The sequence below is a fragment of the Mustela lutreola genome, chromosome 6, assembly GCF_030435805.1.
Source record: "Mustela lutreola isolate mMusLut2 chromosome 6, mMusLut2.pri, whole genome shotgun sequence".
NCBI classification, from domain to species: Eukaryota; Metazoa; Chordata; class Mammalia; order Carnivora; family Mustelidae; genus Mustela; species Mustela lutreola.
The window spans coordinates 101,474,065-101,487,073 of record NC_081295.1 but is presented as its reverse complement, the minus strand read 5'-3'; the positions used below and the strand labels follow the sequence as shown (position 1 = coordinate 101,487,073).

The 13,009-nt window shown below is 35.5% G+C and overlaps 1 non-coding gene across 1 annotated transcript; it reads right to left on the bottom strand.

Moving 5' to 3' along the window:
- Positions 1-12,052: 12,052 nt before the first annotated feature.
- LOC131834979 (U6 spliceosomal RNA) lies at positions 12,053-12,159 on the bottom strand. Its single transcript, XR_009355063.1, has one exon. It is a non-coding gene; the product is annotated as a U6 spliceosomal RNA (small nuclear RNA).
- Positions 12,160-13,009: the final 850 nt, after the last annotated feature.

The following is a 13,009-nucleotide window of genomic DNA, read 5'->3' as shown; positions in this document are numbered from 1 at the left end:
ATCCACTCTGCATACCATCCCATGATTGCCCATGCTAACTGACTTCATGGAACTCTCCTGATTAATGTTACAGATAGGATAGATGCTGTGGAACAACCTGCAGTTACCTTAGCTGATGTAGTTATTCACAACCCTGCTGCTTAATGAAAATGTCAGTGCCCGTAGGCTTAACTACCAGAGGTTTTAATGAATTGGTCTGAGGAAGGGGTCTGGTGTCAGTGTAGCTCTAAAAAACCTTCAAGTGATGCTGATATGAAGACAGAATGAAAATCACCAAATTAATTGATAGCTTCTTCTAGCCTCACAAACAACTGATCATCCACATTTGGCTTGAATATTTCCATTTTCATGAAACCAGCTAAGCTATTTTCAGCCAATTCTATAAAATATTTCTTATCTAAAACTAGAATTGGCCTACCTTGTGACACTGCAAATAAGTTTATATTTTTTCACATGACAGCCTGATTTCTTGAACATTTGCTAACATGGTTTTCCTGAGGATTCTTTCTCCCTAGCTAAATACAGAGAATTAAAAACAAAAAAAGTAAAACTGGTGGTCTGCTGTTAGCTTAGCCCATCCCTGGTTGGATATAGAAATTGCCACATTCTATAGCTCAGAAAGATTTACACTTCTAAATGACTTGCATTCCTGAAAGACATAGTTTACAAACAGACTCAGAGAGCCTCAGATCATTATACAAGCCAGATAATTCCTTTTTCTTTTTATCAGACACAGGAATGCCTGGCCTATTTAAAAAGGACTGGAACAGAATCCAGCTGGAATTTTTTTACTTTAAGTAATAATTTGAAAGTAAATACAGAGCAGAAGTGTTATAATACACAATATAATAAGCTATAGTAAATATAAAATATAATATTTATGTTATAATATAGTTTTTATATGATATACATTTATATTACATATAAATATAAATTTATATTTATACATAATATTATATATAATAAATATAGTAAACATAATATATATAATATGTTATATTATAAATACTTTGAATACCTCTCCTTTTATTTTTGGGACTATGTTTATTACGAAATCTGGAATCCCTTGCATTTTGCTATATAATCAGAAGAGGAAGAAGAAGAAGAAGAAGGAGAGGAGGAGGAGAAGGGAAAATCTTTACTCAGCTCTCAAAAAATATCTATGAGCTTCATTGACAATACCCCAAATTTTCCATCTTTCCGTGACAAAGGTTTCTGGTTGCTTAATTATTATGTTAATTCTTTTATGGATGTGCTCCCCTACTTCAACTATCATCTGCTCAGTGAAGAATAGAATGTAACTCTCAATTCTCTTGCTCCAGAGAGAGTCTCTCTCTAATTATGAAGGCTAAGTCTTTGATAACTTGTTTAAAATGTCAGTGATGAGAACAGCTCTGTAGATTATGACCACACACCTCTCTTCTGGTTGACACTGGTCCATTAATTATAACCCAGCTCATTATCAGTTATTCACAGAGAAGAGCCCAAGGGTTAGCAGATATTCAAGATCCTACAATTAGGTCCCAAGTTTACCTTTCCTCCTTTATTATCCATATCTCCCTAAAATGGATTCCTTATTAGATCAGTCTACTCATTACCTCTTTAAATCCCGTCAGGGATATTTCTGTCTGCACAACGCTGTTACCATCCCCCTTTATTTTATTTTATTTTTTTGAAATGTTTTATTTATTTATTTGTCAGAGAGAGAGCAAGTGAGAGCGAGCACAGGCAGACAGAGTGGCAGGCAGAGTCAGAGGGAGAAGCAGGCTCCCTGTGGGGCAAGGAGCCCGATGTGGGACTCGATCCCAGGACGCTGGGTTCATGACCTGAGCTGAAAGCAGCTGCTCAACCAACTGAGCCACCCAGGCGTCCCACCATCCCCCTTTAGTAGAATGAAGTCTCTTCCCACTCACAGAATCCTTTCTGCCTATACATAACTTACTCAACACTCAAATACTGGCACAAACTGTCTCTACGGTGAAACTCTCCCAGGGTGCTAAAGTTCACAGAACCGTATACTTTCTTTCAACCCTTGTTGCATTTATTGTTCATAGTGGCAGTTATAGCAGCAATGACAACAGTAATCATTTACCATTTTACTGAGCACTGTACTAGGCAAATTCATATACATCTTTAATCCCGTGGGTAGCTTTTATTTTAACTGTTTAATCAATGAGGAAATTGAGAAGCAAATAGATGAGGCAAATTTCCCACTATGGTAAAGCCAGTAAGGAGTGAAACTAGACCGTAGTTCTTAGTCTGCCTACTGCTGAAATACCCACTTGCCTTAATTCTATGACCTGATTGGTCCCAAATCATGCATTGACTTGTGTTATTATTTGACTTTGCTGTATTTCATATTGTTTATGTTTAATTTGTAAGCTAATAATTTGGAGGATATCAGCTTCATGGGAATACTTACATACTAAGTTTAGCTATACAAAATTCAAGACCACTTTAAAAGTCTGTAAGAGCCCTAGGGATACTATAGAATTTGCTACTTGAAGTCAATTTACACCTATTTCTATTCAACTGGTGTCTTCCTTTCTTTGCTGGAATTTAATTACACCTGTTCTAATTAAGGGATTAGATCCAGAGGATATCTACACCCTTTAGAAAATGAGAATTTGACACAAATGGGGTGAAATGTTAGCTGGCCATAATTCTCAGGCAACTTCCTAAGAAGTTTTCATACCTTTTCTGAACAATCGGGATCTTTCTTCTCCCATCATCTCCATATTAACTTCCTGCTTGCAATGGCCAAGTTTTGTGGGGCTTCTGGCAGTCAGTCTTACCTTCTCTACATAGTGTCCTATATACCAGTCCATGCAATTGTAGTTCTGTGTCATGTTCACTCAGAGTTCAGCTCTTTATTAAAAGTTGTGGTCGAGGTGCCTGGGTGGCTCAGTGTGTCATGATCCTGGAGTCCTGGGATTGAGCCCCACATCAGGCTCTCTGCTCAGCGGCGAGCCTGCTTCCTCCTCTCTCTCTCTCTCTGCCTACTTGTGATCTCTGTCTTTCAAATAAATAAAAATAAAATCTTAAAAAAAAAAAGTTACTTAAATGTAATGGAATTAGAAGAACTTAAATGTAATCTTTTTTTTTTTTTAAGGTTTCATTTATTTAACACAGAGAGAGAGAGAGAGAGATCACAAATAGGCAGGCAGAGAGAGGGGGAAGCAGGTTCCCTGTTGAGCAGGGAGTCTGATGTGGGGCTCAATCCCAGGACCCTGAGATCATGACCTGAGCAGAAGGCAGAAGCTTAACCCACTGAGCCACCCAGGCGCTCCTAAATGTAATTTTTATAGTCAAGATAGTTTCTTTGAATAAATAATAAGTTTAAATCTGTTGGTAAATTAAAACAAGAAGTCTATACTTAGAGAGGATTTGATTCTGCATTTGAGGTCAATGAACTACTTGAACGAAATAAGCATTGCCAAGTATTAAATTTACCATCATAGGTTTCTATGATCCATTGATGAATAACATATATCCAGTGAATATAATGAATATTCATTATATGAATTTTATCTAATAATATTCCAATGAATATAATTGGCACATTCCAATTCAAATTAACTTTATATCTTCTTATAAGCCAATTTTACTTTTATTGTTATCTGCAATTTTAAGGAAGGCACATCAATTTTTCTAGGACTAATATTATTAATTTAATTTATTATATATATTCAAAAAATACAGTCTTTCAAACCCAATCATTCATCAAAATTAAATTCTCTTAATGACATAAATTTTAAAACAGTGAACCTCATTAATGTGATCTGTGTGTAATACATAGGAGATGCATATTCTTCAGGAACATCCAACAATGAAGAAAAGACCTTCTGAGTAAGTAACTTAGAAATAGCCCTGCCTGCCTGATTCATTGTGGTTCACTAGTATGAGTCACAAGTACCAAAGTTCTGTTACTGGTCCATGACATGTTATCACATGACACTATGCTGACACTCATCACTTCCTAACCTCTAGTTTCATATTTAAGTTTTTCAAGGTAAGATGGATTCAGCATCTGTAAGACTTTCAGCAAAAACCTTGAATACATGAAACATTTTATTGGTGATTTAGAATCTGCTGAGGGTAAATCGTATAAGGTAATAATTTAATGCTGAAGGGGCTATCATTTTACTTATAAAATAATGAAATTATGATAAGAGTGTGGCCTATCTAGACCTTACATTATCTTTGTTTGGAGATGGCTGACATTCCAAGAAAAGGTTAAATTCTAGTCATTTTCTGTTTGGAAAATTAGAATACCTCAAATGGTACCAATGGAGAAAGAGAATGTCAAAGTTTTACCTCCATATGTAGATAAAACATATGTAGGTTCCTATGTAGGTACATATGTAGGTAAAACATATGTAAAACATACGTAGGTACCTATAAAACCTTTTCATTGATTGATTGATAGGCATGAAGAAACAATGGCATATTTTCTCATTGAATTGAGCGCATTTGACTAATAGGTGAGGAAATTCCACTGTTTACAGTATATGACGTATTTCCTGGAAAGACAGATACTTTAAATAATGAATAAATTCATAAATATATTAAGGATTTTAAATTTTATCTAATACTATTTAGCTTTACATCTAACTGATTTTCTCTTCCTCAATCTGTCTAATAAGTTTTCTGCACCAATAGAGGAAAATGGTAATATGGATAATCAGAAACAGACACGATTTTTTAATGTATATTTATGTTTGGATTTAATTCTGAAACTCAAGAAAAGCCTCTTAATCTACTTTATTGTAAGTCTTCAAGGGCACAGATACTATTTTGTTTGACTATATTTCTAGGACATAGTTTAATGTCTGGCATATAGCAACTATTTAAAAACATGAACTGAGCAAAAGAATATATTCCTCATCATTGTGAATAGCCACACTAACAAGGTCCATGTTGGCAGATCAGGAAAGCAGTCCATTCCAAATTATTCAGCTACTGGAGTCTCTATGGTTCACTGCATGCTAGAAACGGACTAGTAAGTTTTAGAATTTAGATCCTCTTGTTATGTGTTTGTTTTGAATATTTTACTTTTAAATTTCCAAACAGAGCTGAGAAAATTATCAACAGGTTCTTATGTTCTTAGTATCTGCTCTGTTCACTACATTTTATAGCAGTAACGTTGTGGCAGCATTTCTAGGAGAGTATTAGTTTAAGCCTTTTGTCACTTTCCTGTGCAAAAATTTCCCACTTTGGAAGATCTATTATTTGTTGCACCTCTCTCTGAACTGGAATGTGATCCACATTCTCTAAAGATAAAAAGAAGTAATGTACTGACTCTGGTAATAAACTCCCTTAGCACTGGCACCAAGCCAAAATAATTTCATCATCTTCTTTCATGTATTTTTTGGTCCTTGTCAGATGTACGTCAAGTGCTTATAAATTACATCTCACCCTGTGTTCTAGACCCAATCAATGAATGATAAGCTAAGGGGTAGTAAAGCAATGCTATGATATTTCCTGAATTACATTTTTATGAATAAAGATTTCTATCCATTGAGATATTAAACTGCAGTGTGGTTTTAGTGCTTCCCTGAGACATCATGGTTCAGTCACTACTAGACGATCTATTTTGTAGTTTATTCATACATGACTGGGAGTTCTTTCTCCCGCTCAGGAGAAAAGAGCCCCACCAGGGTTCAGGGCTTACTCCTGTGAGAATCATTTCTCCTGGTCAGCAGCCACACTCTCCAGTTTAAGTTTTAAAGCATTTGGAGGTCAATTCATAGATTTTTGAGCATTTATTATGAACAATGGAGACTGAGAAGAAGAAAGACCAAGAAAAAGAAGAGAAGGAAAAAAAGAAAAAACTGGCTCATATTCTCAAAGATTTTACAATCCAATAGTTGAAATGAACACACCTAGTCCAAACTAAAGGATTGTTAAAAATGATAGATTAATCAAGGCACTGGTGGTTTTTTTAATATTTGAAAATACTGAGATTTAGAAATGATAACATTGGGGGTACAAGTTCTTATACTTATCTGCATGACTTCAGATCTTTGGCCCAGGTCCAGTCATAAGCTCTCATGTCTACACATTTAAGGCATTTCATAATCCAATAAGATAGGCAACTAAACAGTTACCTATTAAGTGAGGGTTTGCAGAGTTGTAACTGAGCTAGAGGAGATTTAAGCTAAAAGGAACTTTGTTAATGGAAATGGAAAGAGTAGTGACAATACACGTTATATAAGAAGTGAGAGAAAAATAAAATCAGTATTTGCCACAAGTCAAGAAGTGGAATCTTTCTTTTTTTGGAGGGAAAAAATGAATATCTATGTAGAAAAAGAAGTACATTGGGCTAGAAGTAAGAGAAACATGGGAGCTCGCTGCAGATGGATTTTAAAGGCATTAGCTGAGACAAAGGGTTAACATGAAGAGGTAGAAGACTTGAGGGGAAAGAAAGTCTGTGCAATCATTATGGTGTCTTCACTAAAGAATTACCAGAAGTGGAAAAGAAAGACCCAGTGGAAGTTTGGCCTGTCATTTCTGCATTAGATCTAATACTGGCCAGGAGCTAGAGCAAAAGTCGAAGAAACACCGGTTGGAATTTTCCAGGCCTGGGATTGACAGGACAGGCTTGACAGGCATGAAGGAGTAAGACTGGTCAGCTGAAAGGCAGCCCTGGGGGCTGCCATGGAATGCTGCTGGAGAGTCCACTGGGGGTGCTGCTGCTTTTTGTTTATCAGTAAGGCTAATCAAGGCTGCTTCAGTGTCTTCTTTCTGTTCTAACAGAAGATAACAAGGGACTAATCTCCTCACTCCTGAGGATAAGCTCAGGTTTATTGGGGGGGGGGGTTATCCTGTTTTTATTCAACTGTTCAGTGGTATAAGTCAACATCTTTATATATGAGTCACAAAAGCAAAATGACTCAGCAGAACTCAAATATATACGAAAAGTTGCTCATGTGCCCATAGTGTAAGAATAGCCAGGGTAGGAACTAACAATGATATAACCCAGTAACATAGTGTAGCCCTTAAAAAAGATGCTCTTAAGATACCAACTGCTGAAAACAGCTGGTTTCATGAAAAATTAGAGATTTGAAAAATTATTCTGGATCAGGCCCATTATAAAGTGCTGCCTTTGACATGAAAGAGGTTAAGTAAAGATTCAACAAGTTGACTTTTCAGAAGGTTTCATCTATGTTGTAACGCTATCTTCCTGATCATGTGGGAAATGATCTCTAAGGGTGGGGTGACTCAACATGGCTCAAGGATTCTTATAACATCAGAGTATGTCGCTTCAGAGTTGAACTTTTTCCAACGGCATTTATCCTGAAGGCTTCTAATAACACTGTTCTTGAAAACGAATGCCCAGGTAGTCATATAACAATAGAAAATCTTCTATAAGGAAGGTCACTGACATAAATATTCACCAAAAAATGCATCTGGTTAGCACCAATACAGGATATTATCTTGTTGAATGTCCACCCCACTGAGAAAAGGAGAGCGTTTGATGCTTGCTGATATTATTTACAGCTCATTTACATGTATATATATTAAGAGTAATTATAGTAAATATATCCTCTTGTTTGCAAGGTGAATGCAAGGTGAATGAAAATTATGAGCAGCTTTCTGACTTTAAACTTCACTTGCAAAGATTTCATTGCTTTTTCATCTCTGGAGCTGGTGTCATGACAAAACATTCCACTTGTAACCACATTCCCTGGGTTTAATTCTGACAATGACTAATTAGTAAACCTGGGCAAGTGATTCAAAGTTTCCCTTCTTTTTTTCCTTCATGCACTGAACAGGTACAATACCTTTTATAGCACCTATCGCATATGGCTGTTAGAAGACTCAGGTATGGTCATGAAGGAAAGGGCTCTGAACTTGCAGTCAGTGTATGTTTGTGTGTGTGTGTGTACATGTATATTATAATATATAATATGCATTATATAATTTTATGTAATTATATTATTTATTATATATACCTAATATCATCAAATTAATTAAAAAGACAGTAAGTACAAATTTCACAAGTGGATTGACCTAAATATAATGATTTCCAGAATAAGTAAAATGCTCTGTACATCACAGTGAACTTCCCAGACAATCCCATCTAGAGAAATATTGGAATTTTGCTATGCCAAATGTTGCTTTATTTTTTTTTAAGATTTATTTATTTATTTGAGAGAGAGTGAGAGCAAGAGAGAGTGTGTGTGTGGGGAGGGGCAGAGGGAGAGAAACTCAAGCAGATTCTGTGCTGAGTTTGGAACCATGTGGGACTCCATCCCACAACCCCGAAATCATGACTTGAACCAAGAATTAAGAGTTTGTCCTTCAACAGATGAAGTCTGCCCTTCAACTGAGCCACCCAGGAACCCCTCAAATATTGCTTTATTTAATTTTTTTTTTTAAAGATTTTATTTATTTATTTGACAGACAGAGATCACAAGTAGGCAGAGAGGCAGGCAGAGAGAGAGAGAGGAGGAAGCAGGCTCCCTGCTGAGCAGAGAGCCCGATGTGGGGCTCGATCCCAGGACCCTGGGATCATGACCTGAGCCGAAGGCAGAGGCTTTAACCCACTGAGCCACCCAGGCGCCCCTCAAATATTGCTTTAAATAAATAATCTAGAACATAACTTTTTTTCTTTTTGGTAAAGGTGACTTTGGTTGAGTAATGGATCTAAAGAATTGATACAACCCCCCACACAAAAAACACACATTAGGACACCTGGGTGGCTCAGTTGGTTAAAGGTCTATCTTTGACTAGGATCATGATCTTGGGGTCCTGAGATTGAGCCCTGTGTTCTCGTTTTCAGGCTCCATGTTCAGCAGGGAGTCTGCTTCTCTCTCTCCCTCTGCTCCTCCTCCCCACTCTTGCACTCTGTCTTTCTCTCAAACAAATAAATAAAATCTTAAAAAAAATACACACAGTAATTTTTTTCTATAATCATAAAATATAGATATCACATCAGATACTTATAGTTATAAATTTTATTAGTCTCTCCAAATTTTTTACCACCATATAAATATTTTAACAGACCTTTTATAATTAAACTGTCACCACAGTAGATGGGCACTGAATTACTGGGATGGTAAAGTGAATGATGTTAATTTTACCTTCTAATCTGAATTTTCTGTCTTGGTTAATAAAGTATTTAAAAGTTTGTTTATTAAATCAGTGTCCATGAAAATTAAAAAAAAAATCAAATTTGAAGTCAAATCATAAAGACTACAAGGATTTTATTTTATTATTTATTTATTAGAGAGATAGAGAGTACCAGCTTGGGGAGAGGAGCAGAGAGAGAGGAAGAAACAGACTTCTTGCTGAGCAGGGAGCATGATGTGGGGTCCATTCCAGGACCCTGGGATCATGAGGTGAGCCAAAGGCAGATGCTTAACCAATTAAGCCACCCAGGTGTGTCAAATATAAGTATTTTAAGGTCGACTTCTACCTCTGCTAATTTACTATTTCCTACCGTGAGGGTAGTTTGTTGGTGTTCATTTTTCGAGGATTTGTTTGTTTGTTTGTGGTTATTTCTTTTTAAACCAGGGCCCTGTTTAGTGCCAAGACTCCTAAACTGAAAACAATTAAATAAAAAATAAAAAATAAACAACAAAAAGCTCAGAAATTTATTTTGGGCTTGGTCATAATAGAAAATAGAAATAAATAAGGGGCACCTGGGTGGCTCAGTGGGTTAAAGCCTCTGCCTTCGGCTCAGGTCATGATCTCAGGGTCCTGGGATCGAGCCCCACATCGGGCTCTCTGCTTGGCAGGGAGCCTGCTTCCTCCTCTCTCTCTCTGCCTGCCTCTCTGCCTACTTGCGATCTTTGTCTGTCAAATAAATAAATAAAATCTTTAAAAAATGAAACAAGATGGGGTTGGGAGGGAGACAAACCATAAGTGACTCTTAATCTCACAAAACAAACTGAGGGTTGCTGGGGGGAGGGGGTTTGGGAGAAGGGGGTGGGATTATGGACATTGGGGAGGGTATGTGCTTTGGTGAGTGCTGTGAAGTGTGTAAACCTGGTGATTCACAGACCTGTACCCCTGGGGATAAAAATATATGTTTATAAAAAATAAAAAATTAATAATTCAAAAAAAAAGAAAAAAAAATCTTTAAAAAAAAGTGAAATAGAAAATAAAGTATTATGCAGTATATTTAATTGATATGCCAAAAGAATTATGGCCTCAATACAAAAATTGAACTGCTAAAAGGTTAAAATTAATCCTGTATTGGAGATGGTAATTTGGATCTTTGTATTCCTATAGTTTAAAATGTGAAGATACTTTAAAAAGTAAAATCAAATCAAAGGGATAAAAGTGTACTAAAAGTCTAATAAATAAGTCACAGCAATTTATAATTGGGTCTTTGATACTAATAAAGTGGAAATAAATTTGAATAGTATTCAAATCACTTTCACAATGTCTTTAGTAATTCCTAAAATGTCTTTTATATTCTGCTCATGACAAACATGAACATGTTCAAAATAAATAATAAATAGAGAATACACTCCTCAACACATTGAAAACAAAATATTCTGAGCATCAAGAGTGAGTCAAATCAGTTAAAGAGGTAAGAAATTCCTTGACAACATGTCTTGATGGTTCAGACATTTAAAAATATAACATACGGGGTTATTCCAGGACAGTGGGACTCTGGGATCATGACCTGGGCCAAAGGCAGACGCTTAACTGACTGAGCCACCCTGATGTTTCTATAGTACTTATTTTACTTAAATCAATATATGGAAATATAACAGGTATTCTTTTCAGCTGTCACCAAATTTTATCTATTATTATTTTATCTATGTCATCACACAAACACAAAGGAGAGATTTAAAAATATAATGCAGATTTTCACTTCCTAAGCAATAGATGTTTCCTGCTACTTCAGCCATCTTCTTGTAATCATATTTTCACTATGGTTTTAATTTTGATATATATATATATATTTATATATTTTTATATATAAATATATATATATATATATATATTTTTTTTTTAACTATGAGAAGGTCAGAGAGAGAAGCAGACTCCCCATGGAGCTGAGAGCCCAATGTGGGACTTGATCCTAGGACTCCAGGATCATGACCTGAGCCAAAGGCAGTTGCTTAACCAACTGAGCCACCCAGGTGCTCAAGATATTGACATTGATACAATCACTAGTATTGCTCTGATTTCTCCAGTTTTACTTGTACTTATATGTGTGTGTGCATGTATGTGGGTTTAGTTCTATCAAGTTTTATCCTCTGTGTGGTTTCATGTATCCACCACTATAGTCATGATACTGAACACCATATAGATCCCTTGGGTTGCCCGTATAGAAGCACATTCATGTCCCTCCCACACCTCTGCCTTCCCCCAGCCACCACCTGGGGGTACCTCTGAGAATCACTAATCTTTACTCTATTTCTCATATTATGTCATTTAAAAATGTTATATAAATGAAAATTATATGCTATGTATTCATTTGGGATTGCTTTTCCCCTCAGCATAATTTCCTGCAGATTCATGCAAGTTTTTGCCTGTATTAACAGTTTGTTAATTTCTATTGCTGAGTAGTATTTCATGATATAGATGCACCACAGTTTGTTAAAGCTTCTGCAGTTGAAGAACATCTGTACTGATCTAGTTTCTTGTTATTACAATTAAAGTACTAAGTGAAAATCCATGTACAAGTTATTGTGTGAATATAACTTTTTATTTCTCTGGAATAAATGGCCTTAGAGTGCAATTGCAGGGCTATATGTCTGTTTCATGTTTAGTTTTTAAAGAAACTGCAAAAATGTTTCCAAAGTGACTGCACCATTATGATTCCTACCAGGAGTGTATGAATGATCCTGTTTCATGATGTCCTCACCAGTGTTAAGTGCTGTCACTATTTTTAAGTATAGATATTCTGATAGGGGCTTAGGGATATCTCACGCTTTTTTGTTTTGGTTCAATTTGGGTGATTTTTTGCTTGTTTTCTTTTTGTGAGGAATTAAGGGTTTGAAGCTGGAGTGGCCCTCAATTGGGTAAGTTTCTTTGCTTACTTTATTGTCAATTTTTTCAATCTGTAAGCATTAGAAAAAGAAATCAAAATATCGAACACTTCACAAAATGGTGTACCTTTCTTTTGCAGAAGCCATACCTCTGCACCTCCTCTATACCATTCCAATTTTACTATATATGCTGCCAAAGCAAGAAATCTCATTGTAGTTTAAATTTTCATTTTCCCAATGGCTAATGATGTGGAATAACTTCTCATTTGTTTATACAACACCTGTATATCCTCTTAGGTGAAATGTTGTTCATTTCTTTTGCTTATTTTCTGATTGGATTGTCTCCATTGATTGGATTGTCTCCATTGATTTAAGCCTTCTTTGATTTCTCCCCAAAAAATGTGTTTTGTGCTAAGTTTCCATGTATAGATCCTTTACAATGTTTTGTTTTATTTTATTTATTTATTTATTTTTTTTTTTTTTGGCCTTCGTATATGCTTGTTTTTTATTTTATTTTATTTTATTTGCATTGATGGTTAATGGTTTTGTATGTTTACGTTTGGTGTCCTCAGGCTCATTGTTACATAGTAACTTGATTGAGTTTTGTGTGTTGATCTTGTATTCTGCAATCTTGACAAACTCATGTATTAATTCTAGGAACTATTTTATGGATGTCTTGGGTTTTCTACAAAGATAATCATGCCATCTGAAAACAAGGGAATTTTTATTTTATTTTTTTGTTTGATCTATATGCCATTTATTTATTTTTCTTTCTTTATTACAGTGGCTAGAACTTTCAGTACTATATTGAATGAGTTATGAGAATGGGTATTTTTGTACAGTATGAATTCTTAGGGTGAAGTGTTCATTATTGAGTATGATGTTAGCTGTATAGTTCCTGTATTTTTTTTTTAAATCAGGTTGAGATAATTCCTTCTATTCTTACCTTGCTGAGAATTTCTACTATGAATTGGAGTTGGATTTTGTCAAATGCTTTTTCTGTGGCAGTTGATACGATCATATGCCTTCTAGCCTGTTGATATGGTGGATTG